This window comes from Molothrus aeneus, chromosome 1 (genome assembly GCF_037042795.1).
Source record: "Molothrus aeneus isolate 106 chromosome 1, BPBGC_Maene_1.0, whole genome shotgun sequence".
Lineage (NCBI taxonomy): Eukaryota > Metazoa > Chordata > Aves > Passeriformes > Icteridae > Molothrus > Molothrus aeneus.
In genome coordinates this window covers 123,651,375-123,670,114 of record NC_089646.1, presented here as the reverse complement: position 1 = coordinate 123,670,114, position 18,740 = coordinate 123,651,375, and the positions used below count along the sequence as shown (strand labels likewise).

General features: G+C 39.8%; 1 long non-coding RNA gene across 2 annotated transcripts in view; it reads right to left on the bottom strand.

The window, feature by feature from the left end:
• Positions 1-2,074: 2,074 nt before the first annotated feature.
• Positions 2,075-18,740, bottom strand: part of LOC136554930 (uncharacterized) — a 192,059-nt gene continuing 175,393 nt past the window's right edge. For both annotated transcript variants that reach the window (XR_010783398.1, XR_010783401.1), the window contains exon 3: positions 2,075-2,772. This is a non-coding gene — a long non-coding RNA (uncharacterized lncRNA). The remainder of the gene's footprint in view (positions 2,773-18,740) is intronic.

Below are 18,740 nucleotides of genomic sequence, written 5' to 3'. Positions count from 1 at the left end.
TGTCAGAAGAAATCCATGACCACTGTGAAATGGGATTTAATGGGATCCATCTGAGAACATTGGTAGGTAGGAAGATACCACTTGTAGATGGTAAATTATGAATGACTTATCTAAGCTATGTATGCTCTAACACTATTAGGTCAAATCATTCCAACAGATTCACATCATGTCTTGTAAGGAATTTGACACTTTATTCTCTGTAAATCACAATGTTAGTAGTAAACAAGTAAATAGTTACTGAGTCTTTTTTGTGCTGTCTACTTCTACTGTAGAACATGATGATTTGACAGCATATTTTTTTTCTCCTGGAACAGCAAGAGTGCAGTTTGATGTGTGCTCTGATGTGTGTTGATTTACAGCTGTGGCATGGATCAGTTTAGCCTGGCCTGAAAATAGGCTAGTTGACTTCCTATTGCATGCATACACTGAGACTTCGCAGTAATTAAATCACTAAAGTTATTAAATATAGGTTACTTATTTGAAATAAACCATGAGACTGAATGGCATGTGTAGTATTGAAACAATTCAGTAAATACACATCTGTGCTCCTAATTCTTGCAGTCTTTATAAATCCACCATCTGACCCTTCCAGGAAATGCTTGTGTGTGTAATGTGGAGATCAATACCTTGTTGGTAGGAAATGACCCTTCTGTTAGTCTGGGAGATCAGTGTATTCAGAATACAGGGTGTAGGGCTCACTCTTTGTGTTTCATGCCCAAATTACTGTATTTTTTCTGGGATAGTCAGTTGTTTCTGTTTTGTTTTTGTTTGGCATGCATCTTAAACAGAACACCCAAAACTACAAGCAATAATGGTTTGGGATCCTGTCTGCATTGTTTTCTTCTCTGTCTGCTAAGAAACCAAAGGATAAAAATTGAACTTTGTAGATTGTGAATCTGCAAGTGTCTTGTAGGAAAACAAATAGGAATCTCCTAAAAAATGTCAGTAATAGACATCTTTGATACATTTTACACAGTGATAACTGTGAAATACCAGAATATGTTTGTGTGGGGAAGACAACCACCAGCAAGGGAAAACAGCACTGGTGTTATTAGTGCATTGCTGGATTTAGCCAGGAGATTTAGGCTGCAGGGGTCTGCCCTTGTCTGATATGTAATACAGAGTAAAGCTTTATCCTTTCTGTGCTTCTGTTTGCCCATCTTTAAAAACAAACCAAGCTGCTGACTTCCTTAGTGGGGAGAGAAAAAGAATGATTGAGAGAGAGGAAGGGATTTTCATTCCTCAGAGGTGGATACTTATAGTCCTCACTCTGATGCATAAAAGGGTATTATAGACCTTTAAAGGGAGGGCAGAAAGTATTTTTTGACTATTTATGTCAAGATGAGAGCTAGCTTATGAATCAAAATTGTAGAGTAAGAATGCAAGGTAGGATGCTCTTTGCTTGACATATGGTCACAACAGACAGTTTATCAGAAGGGACTTGATCCGAATGTCTAAATCTTCCCCTGGTTTCAAAAATATCCGACAATAAGTAGATGAAGAGGAAGAACTAGTAGCTAAAAGTCAAAACCTCAGAAGCTGAAATGAGAAATAGCATGCATATTTAAATTGAATGTGGATAGCTTTTGGGGAGATATGCTTATGCTAAACTCAAATTATTGCACTCAGAATGGGTGTAATTGAATGAAAATCTTTGGTCTCTGGTAGAAAGATGCTCTAATGGTTTCTCTGGCTTTGACATGGGCAGCTATGGCAACAAATGACTCCAGCAATAAGACTCTTTCCCTTCATTAAATGAAGCAGCTGCTATTGAAGGATCTGCCACTGTTGTCTTCCCCTGAAAATCTCTGACACAGACATTTAGCTCCAGAAGCAAGGCAGGTTGCCAGGTGTTGAGCTGAATCAATGGCCTCTTTCTTGCTGCAGGGGAAGGAGGCTGTAATCAGCTGATGGAAAAAAGACTTTCCATATGTCACTAATCAAGGGCAGAGTTGAGGTTATTTGTGCATCTTCTTTACAATTCCAAGTTTTCAGTGTTTTAAAATACTACTGATATGTTCTGCTTCCTCAACATTTTTAAACAAAACAAAAACAAGACCATGCTCTCTCTTCTGGGTATGTTTTTTTTTTAATTTGTTTGGTTTTTGGTTTTTTCTTTTGTTTTTTACAAAATTCACAATAATTCTTTAGTTTCAGATTTTTTAGTGTGCAGATAGCATAAAATATTGACAACACACAGTGGATAAAAAGACTTTCAGTGCAAAACAGTTACACATATATCAGTCATGCCACGTTTTCCAAGTTCTGTTAATGAGATATATTGCATTAGCTACAATAACATTTCCTGCAAACATATATAAAAAAGTCATGCACTTGGATTTCTGCATGTATTATTGAATCTGTTTGTAGGTGAAAGACATCCTACAACAAAGCCAAACACATCAAAAATTTGTGCCAAGATCCATAGATTCTACCTCACTGCTGGGAACGTGATCAGTTCTGCAGGAGCTTCAAATGCGTTTAAATGGAGATTGAGATTCAGAACTGGGCAAACAATCTTCTGTTACAATTGCTACATTATTTTGTGATGTTTCCACACTTTTGCTGATCGTTTCCTACTTTCATAGCGTTGGAGTTAGCAGCCCTTTGAGATGAATTGTGTTGCTGAGGTCTGTGTGCTATTGTTTCAGAGCACTTGTCAGTGCAGGAATCACGACTGCTGCAGTTGGCATTCTGCTCACATCCTCAGGCGCTGCCTTGCACCACAAAGGCTTTGTAGAGCCATCTTTGTGCTCGAGGAAAGCTGGGTACCTGGAACACATTTTGCAGCAAGGGATAAAACTGCAGAGTCACCAAATCACAGAGCATAAAGGGCCCTGCCTGCAGCAGCACGAGTGTCTCAGTCGAGGTACTTAAGTATCCATGTGGACATAATGAATGCAAATGAATTAACTGTGCATAATTGTATGCTTACTAACACAGAGGGAAGAAAGTTGAAATTTTATTTTTCATGCTGAACCATATATATCAAACCATATATATACCATATATATCCAAAGGCACAAGGCTTGGACTCTCGTTTCTCCTAGAAAGTAGGTAATTTAAAAAAAAAAAATGTTTTAAAAATCTTATCATTGTTCAAACTATAATGAGTCAGATCTTATTTTCAGAATATTTTGACTCATTGTATTGGGTCTGGCTGGGATGGAGTCATTTTTCCCCACAACAACCCTCACAGTGCTGTGCTTTACTGCTTTATATCTGGAGCTGGAGAGTCACTGGCAACACTCCCTCATGCTGGCTGAGCACTGCTCCCACAGCACCAGTGCTGTCTCTGCAACATTCCCTCCCTCACCAGTAGGCTGAGGGTGAGAAAGATACACCCAGTGTGTGAGGGGACAGAGCCAAGAGAGCTGACTCAAACAGACCTAAGGGATATTCCATATATGACACATCTCAGCAATAAAAGTTAACAGAAAGGAAGAGAGGGTGGGCATCCACTACAAGCCCTGTTCCTCTGAGACAGCTGGACATTACGTACTGATGGGAAGAGGAGATAAAATCTTCTGTTTTCTTTTTCTTTAGTGTGTGGTCTTTGCTTTTGCTTTATTGAACGCTCTTTGTCTTGGTCCATGACCTTTTCCCAGTTTATTTTCTTCCCCCCCACTGCCATCCTGCTGAGGAACAGGGTGACAGTGCAGCTTGGTGGGCAGGTGGTGTCCAGCCTACCACACTCTCTGACAATTTACATTGTGAATAATGGATACCAAACAAGCCTGATGTCACAAATTACAGGGTCATCCACAGCTGGCAAGGAATTTTGTGTCAGCTGTTTGCTGTCACTACAGAAACACAGAAACCAAACTGCACGGGAAAATGATGAATCAGTGTTCTGTTACAAACAGTGCTTTTCCCCAGCTGAACACAGGACTCTGAATCCCTGGGCCTGAGAGCACAATTGGACGCATTAATTACAAGCATGGGGCAGAAGGTTTCATCTTCATTTGTATTTTGCCTCAGGGTAACAGGGCAATATCAAACCCTTGTCCCTGGCTTCTGGGCACCTTTAATTACCTTCCTCCAAGTTTCTAACCACCCTGTCTCCCTCTCTGTCACCATGACAACATCCCTGCTGTCAGCATCCTGAACTTTCCCTCTATGTTGCAGTCACTTGGAAACCCATAGTTTAAATAATATGGAAATAATACAGACATATAGAAGGGCAAATGCAGGAAGGGAATTCATTTTCTCCCATCCTCTGGCAGCTCCTGGGAGGCAGGTGACCGTGGGGAATCCAGGAGTGTCCATAGGGACTGTTTGTGTATGAAAAACTGAATGCTTGGCTTGGTTGTCTTCCTGGATGAAAAAACCTTTTCTCTATGACTTATAAAATCCATCAGGTTTCTAGTCAAATGTTGCATGGGGTAAGAGTGAGGAAACCAGACAATGGAAGAGGGGGAGGCAGTAAAGAGGAGCAGAGTGAAGTGCATGTCTAGCAGCTGCTAGCTGAGAGCTGCCTGGAGCGCTGGGGCTGCCAGCTCCCTGCTGCTGCTGCAGGTCACCCTCTGCTCTGCCTCACAGAACATGCTGGCCCTGTGCTGCTGTGCCATTCTGACTGCTCAGCTGGCCACAACACACATTGGGCTTCTCAGTTCTCCGTGGGTTAATGGCATTCCTCAAACCCAGCTTCTTGTGTGCATAATTGCAGTTACACTGCAGAATTTGCACTGTGGTTCTATGGACCCCTTAGGAACAGATGTGGTAAGTGTGAGACTCATCTGTTGCTGCTCCTATTAAAAACCCCCCAAAGCAGAAGCTGCTCTCAAGTGTCACCTTGCTCTGTCACCCAGAGCCTTTCTCTGTCCCCTCTCTTTGCCAGCTGGGTATGACGTATGTCTGTGCTCGTAATGGACCTGGCACAGGATGTAATTTGTCTGCAGAGCACTCTGGAAAGTAAACCAACAGATTTATGGGTATTCAGCTGACCATTAAAGAGCACACTAAATTTTACAGAAGATGACCTTAGGAAGAAGTGGGGAGTAAACAGACTATTGACCCATTGCCAGTCATGCTCATTACTCTCTACAACAGGGATTCTCCCTGTCTTCCAGCTAGAGATGAAGGCCATTTGGGCTCAAAGAAAGTTTACAGACTGATGCAAAGAAAGATTTAGGTAAATAAAAATCTAGATGTAGAGCCCAATATTGACTTTTTTTTTTGGCATGCGTTGTGTATTTTGAGGTGCAGGAAAAGTTTGTTTTGAAGAAGATGTGAAGGAGTAATCTTGTTCTCTCAGGTGTTAAGGTCTTTGGCCTGCCAAAGATAATTTCTTTTGTTAAAATAGAGGGAAGTTTAGGGGCAGAAACAAAGATTGAATTTTGAAGGGACAATGCTGCATGGTTTTGCTAGGCTGAAAGCAGAGATACAAGAAGTCTTTCATCAGACAGCTGTAGAAAAAGAGCAAATAATCACCCCTCAACAGCTGGAACTATAGTCCTGAACTAAGTACTGAGCCTTAAAAAAAATTCATAAGGATCATCTCGTGCACAATGGATACAGCATGAAAATATCAAGGTTCCCATCTGATTCTGCCTCTAGTAGGTTTCTGCTTAGTGATTCCAGATCTGTCATTTGCAAGAGTTGTTCCTCTGTTTATCTCTCTACTTCCTGGCAGCAAATTAGTACACAAATAAGCACAAATACACACAAAACCAAACAATCATCTCTTTTAGGCAAATCTAAGGAAAGCACTCAGAGAAAAATCTGTCACTTAATGTTTATTTTTATAGTTGTGTACATTATACCATTGAAGACAATTAAACCCATGTAAATAATAATTTCTGCATACTCATGCTTTTTTTTAATATGTGAGGTGGCACTCCCAATACCTGCCTTTCTTGTCCCCAGTAATGCATTTATTATTAATTCAGGGTTTTAGTAAGCTGGCTGAAGGTGAACAAAGAGCACCTGTGGAAGGGGCTGCTGTTGAGTTATCAGGGTCTTTTACAGGATAACTAGAACAAAAGGCTGAGATTCCTCCTGCTGATGGCTGGGAACTGAAGCCATGGCTCTGTACACCCCTGGACTTTGTGTCTGCTTACCAAATTTGGAACCTGAACCAAATTCTGCAAAGTTCTTTTGCAGGATCTGAAGGAATAACCTGCTTTGAACTCTAAACCTAAGTATTTAAAAAAAAAAAAAGAAAGTAGCTACTCTTCTATATTTAGGTACTTGAACAAGTGACCTGATTTCTAAAGCACTGAAGTTAAACACTGAATTAAAGTTTTTGCTGACATCTGTGGGAGCTGTTAAGTGTAAAAACTTCAGAAAATCAGGTCATTCATTTTGCAATTCTGATTTGGAGAAAGAATCTAATTCTCTGCTCCTAATTTTTCAAATTTGAGTGTGTTTGTAGTCTAAACTCAGGTTTGATGTGGAAAGCTGAAAGAAGCCCCAGCAACACTACCTTCGCAGTCTTTTAAGAGAAAGAGACCTTTAAATGTAATTTAAGTGTTGTGATGATAGGAGTTTGGATTATGTGTTGGCTGAGTTTAAGAAATGCAGGACATCTCACAGTCAGCACCTTTCTCTGCCTATCCAAGGTAGAGATCTTAGGATTTGACATTCCCTTTCTTTTGGGGTCTTCTCTTGTGTTTCCCATCTCCAGTGTTACTTTACACAAGGCAAAAGCAGAGAGGAGATCTTGTAGGCCAGTGAAGCCCTGTGAGAAGTTAACTTATTTCAGGCAACCCAAACCCCCAGCCAATATCAGCATCGTGGCCGTGTGTGTCACTGCCCCATCAGGGACAAACCCCACTGTCAGGGCTTGCTGGTCCATCTGTCTGTCCTGCCATAGCTCAGGGCTGTGGCTTCAGTCCCAAATCTGCCTTGTTTCTCCTGCCTGCTGGTGTTACCTATTGCCCCACTGCACGTCAGACTCCCCTCAGAACAGCAGCACTCAGACTTGCTGCCCTGCAGCCTCAGGCACTGAACAGGGGAGCAGAGGGTCCATGTCCTGGTCCCACCAGTGCTAGGTGTCATCTCTGATGGGAATGACCAGTGTGACCTTGATTGGAAGGGATGGAAAATATAGACAGGTAAGGAAGGAAAAGAAAGAATGAGATTCCTATAAAAAATAAATCTCTGCTTTTCATTGCATTTAATTTAGTACTTTTGTACTCCTCTATGTAAAAAACTGTAAAGAACTATTTGGAACAGAAAGAGTTACTGCAGCTTAGCAAGTTAGGTCTCCTTATGTGCAACTGTCAAGGCAAATGTAATGGCGGTTTAAAACGAATGTATTTTACTTAACAAGTACCATGCTCAAGGTTCAATTACCAAGGTGCATCCCATGAACTTAGACAACAATTTAGTCCATTTTTCTTCTTAGTGCTCAATATCAGTACATTCTCTGCCTGCTCATCTGTTGCTGATACATGACAGGTTAAGCCAAGAAACTTCCCTAATTAATAATGTGTGTTACAAGAGCTTGTACTATCACAGAGCAGGAATTCAGATGTATCAACCCATCCTCTGTGGATTAATGCAGCCAGGGGACGTTAACAGACACCCACTGGAGGGCTGTGTGTGCATGCAGACACAGATTACTGATTTCCTGTCTTCATCAGTTAATATGAACTTGACAATATTGATGAAACTTATTAACTTTCTCACCTCTTTTAGTGTCTTATTTATTTGGGCTGTAAGTGCTTTGGCCCATGGAAAGTCTCTTGTCTTCAATTAATGCTGTTTGCACTGGCCTCAGCTGCATCTTTAGATTATGTTTCCACATGGCATTATAAAGCAATGATTACCAGTGACTGATGGGATGACTCCTGTTCCATGTAGGGAGCTGCATAAAACTGTGTGTGCTGCCAGACAGAAAGTAGGTAAGGCCTTGCCAAGAGTGCACCTGGACTGCACTTGGGACTTATGATGGTTCTGCTTTATGGATTTACAGGAATTTAATCAGGGCATGAGAAATGTCATCCTAGAAATCTCAATTAATCCTTCTGCTTGGTCTCCACTGAGACACCTCCAGTTATTGCAAGGGTGCAGGGCAGTCTCCAGTGGGAGAGAATCTGCCATTCTTCAGCTTCAATGGATGTTCAAAACAGCTGAAATGAGAAAGTGCCATATAGAAATCTGCTTTGAGGTCTTCCTTGGTTATCAGTAAAGGAACTTCTCTACTGTGAGCACTGTAATTCTTCATCATCTGTGTGTGCTGCTGCATCTAATAAACATTGTAGTAGTGGCATTAGCTTGTCTGTCATCTTTATTTTCTCCATATCACACCCCTATCCCAGTGCAAGTGAACTACTTCACCCTTACTGATGGTGCACTGGTCAACTTCCAGTACAAATAGATTGAACAATGAAATCAAGAAAATCAAAATGGACACTATTAGCATCTCCAGTACTTAAAGTATGTGCTTGTTAAAATTGACAAAACCATATTGCAACATGCAGTCTGATAACATTTGAAGAACTGAGGCTTGGAGAGCTGACTCTTCCCTTGTCCCTTGGGAGGTGACCAGCAGATGCAAACACTGGGAGCCCTGGATCCAAATGCATTTGTTCATGACAGGCTGGTCTGGTTGCCCATCCTTTCCAAGATGGGGATTATATAATTTGCTCTGCATACTGAAACACAGTGACCTAGTAAAAGGTGCATATAATTTAAGTATTCAATAGAATAGATGCTCTAGCCAGTACATTATATATGCTAGAATTACATAGGCTAGGTGATTGACATGTATGAAATCAATCTCTATAAGCAGGAAAAAAAGTAAGAAAAAGTTTTGTCTTATCAATAAATTGAATAGAGTGTGTTCTCTAGGATATGATATCCGAGGGCAAGTACCACAGCAGAATTTATATCCACATGACCAAAATTTCTGGAAATTGCTAGGAAAAATCTATCTTGACTGTCTCACTTCTGTCTACTTTTAGATGTATTTTTTCCACTAATTGATAGACACCCTTTGCTATTTGTTACTACTCTTTCCGGAGAGTAACTGTAGCTAAATCCTTCTTTGAAGATATGAAGGGATTTTCTACATACTTTTCTTACACAAAGAGCAGTCAAAAAGCCTCTCTTCTGGCATCAAGAAACCTACATTTTCATAAAACTATAATAATTATGTTTCTCTTATTTTTAAGTAAAATTGTTCTTCCTTCCACCCATGTTTTTACTATCAAAAGGAATGACATGAATAGTCAGCCTTGTAAAAAGGTCAGTACTGTCATTGTTATGTATTTATCAAATCTTTGAAATTAAATGTGTCTTTGTACCTGGCTCAGGAGTAAGATTGTGTAATGGTTTTGGAATTTCATTCCAGTGGAGAGTGATAACTGAATTTTTTCATAATTATTTTGCCTTGTAAATGACTTTGAGTTTTATGGCTGATGGACAAGGATGTTAAAAACGGAATAAAAAAGGTGTGTTAAATGGATTAGTCTGCTTTCAACAAAGAAAACATTTCTGAGGGGAAATATTCTGAGGTTCCCAGAATAATTTTAGACCACAATTTGTAAACAACAACAAACTCCATTTATATTTCCAATACTAGAAGTGCTATCATTCTTTGTCCTAGGCAAATCAGTTGTTTGACAGCTGCATTGTCCTTCCCAACTTGACTTGTCCCTTACTGCATTTCAGTGGTATTTTTTTCCCTCAGTAATAAATTATAGAATTTCAATAAGAGGGAAAATAACTGCATTGGAGAGATGCTTTTCGGTAGTGGAATCAGTCTTAGAAATAAAAGTTGGAAGAATTAGTTTAATAGTTTTAATAGTCAAGAGATTCTGTGGCAACTTCCCTGCATGATCTTTTCAGTTTTCAGTGAGGGATTTAAATGTTTCGTTTAATGACAGATTCATTTTGGTTTGATATTTGGAAAGATGTTGAGTTCTGTGGGACATACATTGAACATGTTCTACTGCTCTGGAATTCCTACTTGGAGTCAACATAGTTCCCAGATCTTAGTGGAAGAACAGGAAATCAAAGTTATTTCAATTTCTGGTTTTAGTAGCTGTTTTCAGTCTGAAAAACGTGGGTATGTCTTATTTCATACCTAAAATTGTTTTTAACCAATGTATATAATGCAGAAATGTATACTTATGTAAATATACCAACACATTTGTATAATATGCTACCTCTAGGTCATCCATGTTCCTACAGACAGGAGGATGAGAGCTTAATGATTTAAAAAATTGTTATTCACAGAAAAGGCCCCATCAAATGCCTCAGTCATTCACAAATTAATAATGAATTCAGATACTAGTGTCCACATAGGAAAGAAGAGAGAAAAAAATCTCCAAATCTTTAGATTTTAAAATACCTTGGTTTAAAATAAAGAGATACTTTTTAAAGACCAGATAGATTTAAATACAAGTGAAATGAAATGTTTAATTTCTATTCCAGTAAATATTCCAGTCTGCCTAACCTTAAACTTAAAAAAAATATTCTCCAGTAAAGGGAAAGTTTTCTTTTCTAGAAATTCAAACATGACTTTTTTTTTCTTGGACTGTCAGTGAGACAGAATCAGAGTACTTTTAAAATATTAACTACAGAGCTAGAATGATATAAATGGAATTTATTAATGCATATGAATGTGTTGTTACTTATTAATGTAGATGAATGTATAACTAATATTTCTGATAATTTATTAAAATATTATTTAAAACATTCCATTAGTAGAATCAAAAATATTTTCTTTTTTTTTTTTTTGCAAAACATATTTTTCAAGAAATGTAAGTGAACTTTATTTTGATCAGTGAAGGCTGAAGGAAGTTTCTAACCTTTTCTAACCTTTGCATCTGATGCTGTTTGTGCTCCTGGGCTGGAGCAGAGGAGGAGCCAGGCTGGAGGTGGCTCTGCCCTCCAGGTGCAGCCTCCCCTGCCTGGCTCTGCGGTGGCACACACACAGCTGGGGCTGCTCTGCCGCTGCTCTCTGCTTGGCTTCCTTCCCTTTTGGTGCCTGGATTCGCTTTTGCTCCCAGAGAAATCTCTCTGCAGGCGGGGCTAGAGCGTTTTGGTGAAGATAATCTTTCTTTTATGATACATCCTTTTTGATCTTTTCTCAGGCACGAAGCTGAGTGGACATTAAATCACATTCATATCTGACATTAAATCATATTCTGCAAGAATAGAGCAGTCTGGTCTCGGTCACATTCCTACCTGACCACTCTTGAATTCCTCTCACTTGGAAACAGAAAAGAATGTTACCAATGACCTGAGTTAAACTTTCCACACCTGATTATAGACTTATTAATGATTTGTTAATTCTCAATCATCTTTTTTGGGGCTAATGTTGCTCTTTGCTGTTTTAATCTTGCAATGTAGACAACCACACTGAAATCTCATAAAGCAGACCCCGGAACAGCTCGTATGACATTTCCTCTTCTTAGATAAGGACAGCACAAATGTGGTGGATACTACTGCATGATAGCTGTGCTGTGTGTTGCTTAATGAAACTAGATCCAAATACTGAAAAAATATCTTCAAGAACTGAAAGGACTCCACCTATTAGATTTAGAACACCTCCTGTTTGCATTCTGGGCTAGATAATTCAATAAATGAGTACATAGTTCAAGTCACAGTTTCAAGAAAAATGTTTAAAATATTTCTTAGAGCTCAGATTTAGAAAAATAGTGGTAAGACAAAAAATATTGTATCTTGGGATAGAAGTATATGTTGCCAAATTACCCAATAAATTTTAATTTGGACCCTTAATTTGCATTCATTCCTGATCTAAATATCTGCCTTTTCTCCACTTTCAGCAGTGCCTTTCCAAAAGTTCAATTCTGATATTTTTTGGAAGCCTTGTTATTTTCTCTTCATTTTCTTGAGTTTCACTGGGACTTCTAAATCACAGAATCAAGAATTAATACTGGATGTGAAGCCTCCCTTGCAGGAATATGAATTTTTCTAGAATGTAAACAGAAATTTCTCTCAAAGGGCTATCACTGGAATAAAAGTGAAAACTAAAAACACAGGGACCTTAAAGTCCACAGAAAAGGGAGTGAGACAATAAGAAGCAGGAAAACAAAAGGATCCTTAACCATTCACCTGGAAATTGCAGAGGAGATCGTTTCTGTGCTGCGATGCATTTCAGCTACATCCACAACTATTTTAGCAGTCAAGGTGGAGTTAAGTTTGCCCCATGCCCTGTTCAGAACTTCTCAAAATACTTGTTTTTGTGGTGTTTGGGTTTTTTTTCGTTTTTAAATAATGTTTTCAGCACTTGATTAATATGAAAATGTTATCTTCCAACTCTGAGTTCTTACCAGGACACTGTTTGCTTTTTAAGAACTGTGCATGTGTTTCTTCTCACTTGGTTTTGATGAGTTAGGAGCGTGCATGGGAAAAACTAGGTCAAAGAGACATGAACTTGACAAGAAAGCAAAACTATGAGTTTGGGAAAGGAAATGTTTTGTTTCAACAGCTATTTTACTACTTTAAAAATATCATTGAACTTACACATGTAAATAATGGAGAGGTTTTGCACACATGTATGCAATTACTTAAAGATTTATTGGCTTATCAGGGAAAGCTTTCCTGCAGCTGGAAATGCTTCAGTGAGCTGAGTAAGTGTGGAGTGATGGGGACTGTTTCCAGAACTGTGGTATCCCAGAGGTGGTCAGACAATAGAGCAGAGTAAGTGTGCTTTCAGGAAGGTCTGGAACATGGAACATTTAAGGACATCTGTAGAAGGCTAAATCATCACCTTGTCATTACACAGGAGGCAGCTGAGAAAGAAGAATGCCTTCTTTTTCCTTCTGGTGGGGAACAAGTCACTGAGCCTTTTTTCACCATTTCTGTTTTAACCAAGGCAAATGCATTCATCCCTGTTGAATGCAGGACTCTGGCAGGAGAGAAGCAGCTCTGCACTGCAAGAAGGAGCCCCTTTCACAGGAGGAAGAAGCCTCCTTACAGGGCTTTGTGCTGTGTGCACCTGTAGCTACTCGAGGGTCAGAAGTCTCATCTAAGAAGATGCAAAAAGAGGGAAGGATGGATCAATAGCCCGAGGTAGCCACTTCTCTTCACAGCTAAAGGAGCAGTCAAAATCAATGGCTAAGATGCAATGCCTTTCAGTTGGCTAAAATTAAGGGAGGTGAATCCCAGTCAACTCCTACTGTTCATGTGCAAATGTGCAAGGATGCTGGGATATTTTTCCATGCAGCTGCACCAGGCCCTTTTTGGTTGTTGTTTGTTTAATTGGTTGTTGGATGTTTTTAAGTGTGTGCGTTCCAAGGAAAGCTGAGTGGAAGGAAATGGCAGGAAGTAATGTTGTGTAAAGAACCCAGGAGGAAATAATGCTGAGAAGATGTGTAATACACACTTGGTTATTAATGAATGATGTAGGAGAATGGTGCTCACCAGACCTCTTTTCACAGTGGTCATGTTTGGTCATTGCTGGAGGCTGAGAAGAAAAGTCTGGGATTCCCTTTAAAACAGTCAGTGCATGAGGTTTTTAACAAGAGCTGGAGAACAGAATAAAAGGGGTAAATTACAGCAAAACAGTGAGTGGATATGAAATATTACAGCAGGGTAATGATGAGTATGTGCCCCATGTGGAGATTCAGACAAGGGATGTGACAGATTAGATCTCCAGTGATCTATTCAGTGGGTCAATGTCTAGAGAATATGACAGCACCTATGTAATTCTGAGAGATGAAAAGGTGAAAGAAAATGAAAGCAAATGCTTTTATGGGATGAAAAAAACTCCCTCACAATTAAACAGAAAACTTATATTTGTTAGTGTTATTTATTTTTCCACTTATTTATACCTGATTGCTATGTTAAAAGTTAAGCAGTTTTTACTACTTGTAATTTTGGTTCTTTTATGAAATACACATATTAATGGCGTAATATGCCCCTTTATCTTGTGAATTCCTGGGAAATTAAGAACATGAATTGAAATCTAAAAATAAGGCAATGACTGATTACTTTCTTTTGATTATCTGGTGATTAATTTATTAATATATAATATAAGAGAAATTTGAATTTTTCATTATATTTTAATTTTTAAATTATTTTTTCATTTTTTATTTTTTGTTTTCATTTTTTTATCATACTTCTTATCCTGGGTACAGTCATCATCACATACATGCCCTGAATTTGAGAATAATACATCTAACTTGCCGAGTGCTAGTGGAAGTGCCTCATGTACTGATGTAGTGAGGAGGATCAGCTGGGAGATTGTGGTCATGGGAGGGAATGATCTGGGCAGGGATGTAGCCTTTTCCTGACCTTCATCATGCTGCTGCAAAATAATTCCACTGGGCTGTCACTTTGCTCCCTCTCATCACCCCACTGCTGGCTTTTCTTTTTATATCACATTAAAGGTGAAGCACTTGACTTCACCTTCAAGGCCCTTCAAAGCTGCACCTTCCCTACAGATCACCTATAGTTCCCTGAAAGTGTGATGTCCTAGCCCTGATAGGTCACTGGTGCCAGCCAGCTTCAGCCTGCACTTGTTAGCATTTCAAAGGAGCACTTTTGTGTCTTCTCTCACTGCCTGCAGGAGCTCTCTGCACACCTCAGTGGAGCTGCCTCATTACCCTCTACCACACACCATGGAAAGCTCTCCATGGGCAGAGTGCTTGTGACAGGAGAGTCCCTCTTAGCTGTGCTGCCCACCCTCTGTCCCATCACTCCCATCTCCTCCCTGCTGGTTGTCTCTTCTCTTGTGTTGTCAGACTTTTGTCCTTTTTATCCCCCTGACCCTGTACAGACCTAAACAAATAAAACCCTTGTTGATGACTCCTGGGCAATCTTGCAATAGTATCTTGTAAGAATAGAAATGTGACTGAATTTAGTTAAGTCTTGGGGGTAGAAATTCATTACAGAATTTGTCAGACACATGCTTTGTTCAATAAGATGTATTTCTGTCCTACTAACTTCAAAAGGAGAGGGTGTATATTTATTTTTAAATCTGTGGTTAAGTATCTGGATGAATCATGCTGTTAAATAAGCTGTAATTTTGGTGTCGTCAGCCCCTGCTTATGCAGGTCCTCATTGTCACTCTGGCTCTGAGCTGCTTGCAGACACTTCACAGGGGATGCCGTGGCCCCAGTGGCAATTAACCACACAACAGGAAAGGTGGGGAAGGCTCTGTTCTAGGGCTGGTGCTTGGCAAGGAGATCATGTCTTCAATTCAGGGTTAATTACAAATAACCTCTGTGGTTGCATAGCTGCATCCATCCATGTGGGAGTAGAATTGAAAGGAATTGGAAAGTGATATATGGAGATCAAAGGGAGGCTGGAGGCCTGGAAAATGAAAATTATCTAGCACCTCTTAATGTGCTTAAGCAACCTGTCATGTTATAGAACAAGAACATAAGCTTGTCTTCTGACAGACTGGTGTGACCTTTGTGATTTACCCCATGTATCCAATGCAGAATAGGATAAAATGTGTTCTATATAGCAGGGCAAGGCAAAAGAGAGCATTATTAATTGCTTTGAATGTGTGGAATAATATACTTTGTGATATATATAAAATGCAGCAGCTGAGTGTGTTCTGCAGAGATGTAAATAGACAGTAATTGTACTCTATAAATTTCTGTCTTATTTATGGAAAGCTGATTGTATTTTGGATTTTATTGCTGTTCAGGATGTTAACTGTGCACTCTGCTCATGTGAGGTTCCTATTTTGGATCCTGCAAAGTATGGGCTTTAATAAAGCAGCAAACCAAAATCTAAAGAAACCAAAATGAACAATATGGAATGAATGCACTCTTCAGAAATGCTTAAATGTAGGCTGGACTGAAATCTTCTGTACCTCTTGGCACCATTGTAGAAAGTCAGGATATGATGTGAGCTTGTGAGATTAATTAGTCTGAAGCTGCTAGGGACTCTTTGAACATCTATCAGTTTTGCCCTTTAGGCCATGTGACACATAATTCCACCTTGAGAGCAAGCCCCTGCTGTTCCCTCCTGCCTTGCTGACTGCTCTGCACCTCTCCAGGCAATATCCAGCTCCAGAGGAGCAGCTGGTCACCTCCAGTGTGCTCAGTGCCATGGGATACAGTGCTGTGACAACACTGCAGAGCTCCCATCTCTTTCAGGTATTGTTTTTCACTCACATTTTTTAACCGATGCACAGCCTCTCCAGCCTTGTCAGAAAGCTCTTAAGGATATAAAAGAAAATTATCTTTTATAAAATAGTTCATAAACCAAGAACTTTAATTTCTACATGTTTCTAGAACAACTGCTTTAGAACACTATTTGTTTATCTAAGCTTTTTAAAATACAGTTTAGAAGGAGTTTTGAGGATCATAGGTTTGTTTGTACCATGATAAATGAAACATTTTTAAGACTACATTGGAGAAATACTGTATTTCTAACTTAAAGTGAGAAATAAACAGGGGTTACATTTAAATAAAGGAGAAGCAAGACTATTTGTAATTACCCAGTTATTTCACAGTTATCTTCCTAGATAAAAGGTACCTATTTTAAAGTGATATATAGTGGCAAAAATGTACAAGAGTGAAAAATATAAAGGGCAGATTAAAAGTGATGTCTTAGTTACTAACTGTGACAAATTTTCTAGTAAACTGGGAAATCAAAGGTTTTAAGCTGAGTCAATTTTTATCCAGTAGAAAGACTGATGGATGCAAATCCTCACCCAGGAAACCAGGACATTTGCATTTTTGCAAGTCACCTGCAGTGATTCTTAGCAGAACTTTCTGTGTCAGAATGTTTGCAAAAGATTGCCTTTGGAGGTCATTCTAGATCTGGAATAGTGGCATTAGTAGAAGCAAGTGAAATTGATGCTGTGTACGTATAAGGCAATCCTTATAGGCCAACACATGGCCAAGGAAGATCCAGCATTAGTTAGTCTGTAGGTTCAACAGATGTCCAGACTCTGAGGGGACTACCAGGCTCAACTGGCTCTACCCAGCTTCTCATAGCCCTGTCTGTGTGCCCTGATTCAGCACAGATCCAGACACCAAATCTTTGTATTTTAGGTTAGCCTATGTCTAATCCTTGTTCCTTTCATGGAGGTTGGACCTACATTGTAAATTTGCCACCAACCCTGTGTCTGTCTCCACCTCCAACAGTTCTGTGAGGGAGTTCCTGTATGGACCCTCATCACCAGGTTAATCACCTTGCCTTGTCTGGGACTGTTAACAAAGCCTCTCCCTACCACTGTGACCTCTGTCCCAGGCAGATCCTGTGTGACTGCTGGGAAGGGCCCAGCTGCCAGCTTCAAACCTGTGTGTACTTTAATGGTACATCTCTTCTGAGCTTGGCAAACCTTCTTCTGTGTGAGTCATACCCTGGATGTGCATGCTTGTGTGCTCGTGGAGGATAAACAAAAATTTCATGCTCTGACCTGAAAAGCTGTATGAAAAGCCAAAGTTTCTTCTGCAATATGAGGTATGTTGTATAGCATTGCAATGGGAGCTGTTTGTAAATTTTAGGGGCATTGTCCCCAGCGCAAGATAGAGCTGCCTTTTTGTCATAAGCTATGTCAAGGGAGAGAGAGAGAAGAAGACAGGTGGCTAAAATAGATTTCTGCTCTTTAATGCTTTCTGAAGGATCTTTCCTCTTGTCAGTGTGTACAGGACCTCAGGAGAGATGGTGGCTTAACTAAGGATTTCCTTTACACAGGCTGCTCCCTGTGTGAAGGAAACACCATGTAAGACCTGAGGTAGAATGTTTCAGTCCCATGTTTTGAATTCCAGTACAGTAATGGCAGAGCTTTCAGTTCTTTCAAACTGGAGTTTGTGTGTGTAACTAGAATCACACAGAATCACAATATCATTGAGGTTTAAAGGCACCTCTGAAGGTCGACTGGTACAACCCTTCTTCTCAAGCAGGCTGTCCAGAACCATGTCCAAATGGCTTTTGAATATCTCCAAGGATGGAAACTCCACAACTTTTCTGGGCAACCAGTACCACTGCTTGGTCACCCTTACTGTAAAAAAGTGTTTCCTAATCTTGACAGGGAATGTCCCATGTTTCAGTGTGTGCTCATTGCCTCTGATCCTGTCACTGGGCACCACTGAGAAGAGCCTAGGTCTGTCCTCTTTGCCTCCTCTATTCAGGTATTTATAGGCATTAATGAATTCACTTCTGCTTTCCAAACAGCCCCACCTCTCTCAACCTCTCCTTACAGAATGAAGAGATGCTCCAGTTACTTAATGAGGTTTGTGGCCCTTTGCTGGACTCTTCAGTATGTTCATGACTCTCATGTACTGAGCAATGCAGAAGCAGTAGCTACAATCTCTGCAACACAAAACGTGTTCCTATGGAGATGTTGACTTTGGCTATAGCATGAGGCAGGATGGAATGGCTGATTCAAAGAAAATGCTCTTTGAAATCTGAAATTATTTCAGCCCATCCAGGGTCTTGACCACCTTCAGCATATACAGGAGCAAAAACCCATTGGCTTTCACACCTCAATGTCTCTCGATGAGTTAAGATATTAAAGGAAATAGTCATGGCTGACATGGTCAAAAGCACTTTGGAGTATTTTCAGAACTTTTGGATCATTTGAAAACATTCACTGTTTGAGATTCAGAATGGATCTTTACTAGAATGTCATGAGAGATTTCAGTCACACCAGCAGCTTCCATGGAGAAAATTTCCTGATGTGTCACTGTGAGATCACTGTCGCATGTACCAAACTGAACAGCCAAAATCTACTTGTAAGCATATTAAAGCACATAGGTAACCATATACTTTCACACAGTAATGTGGTTAGGTTTGCAGTGAAATTTTTATACAGACAATTTAGTGATGACATTTATGATAGCTAAAATTAG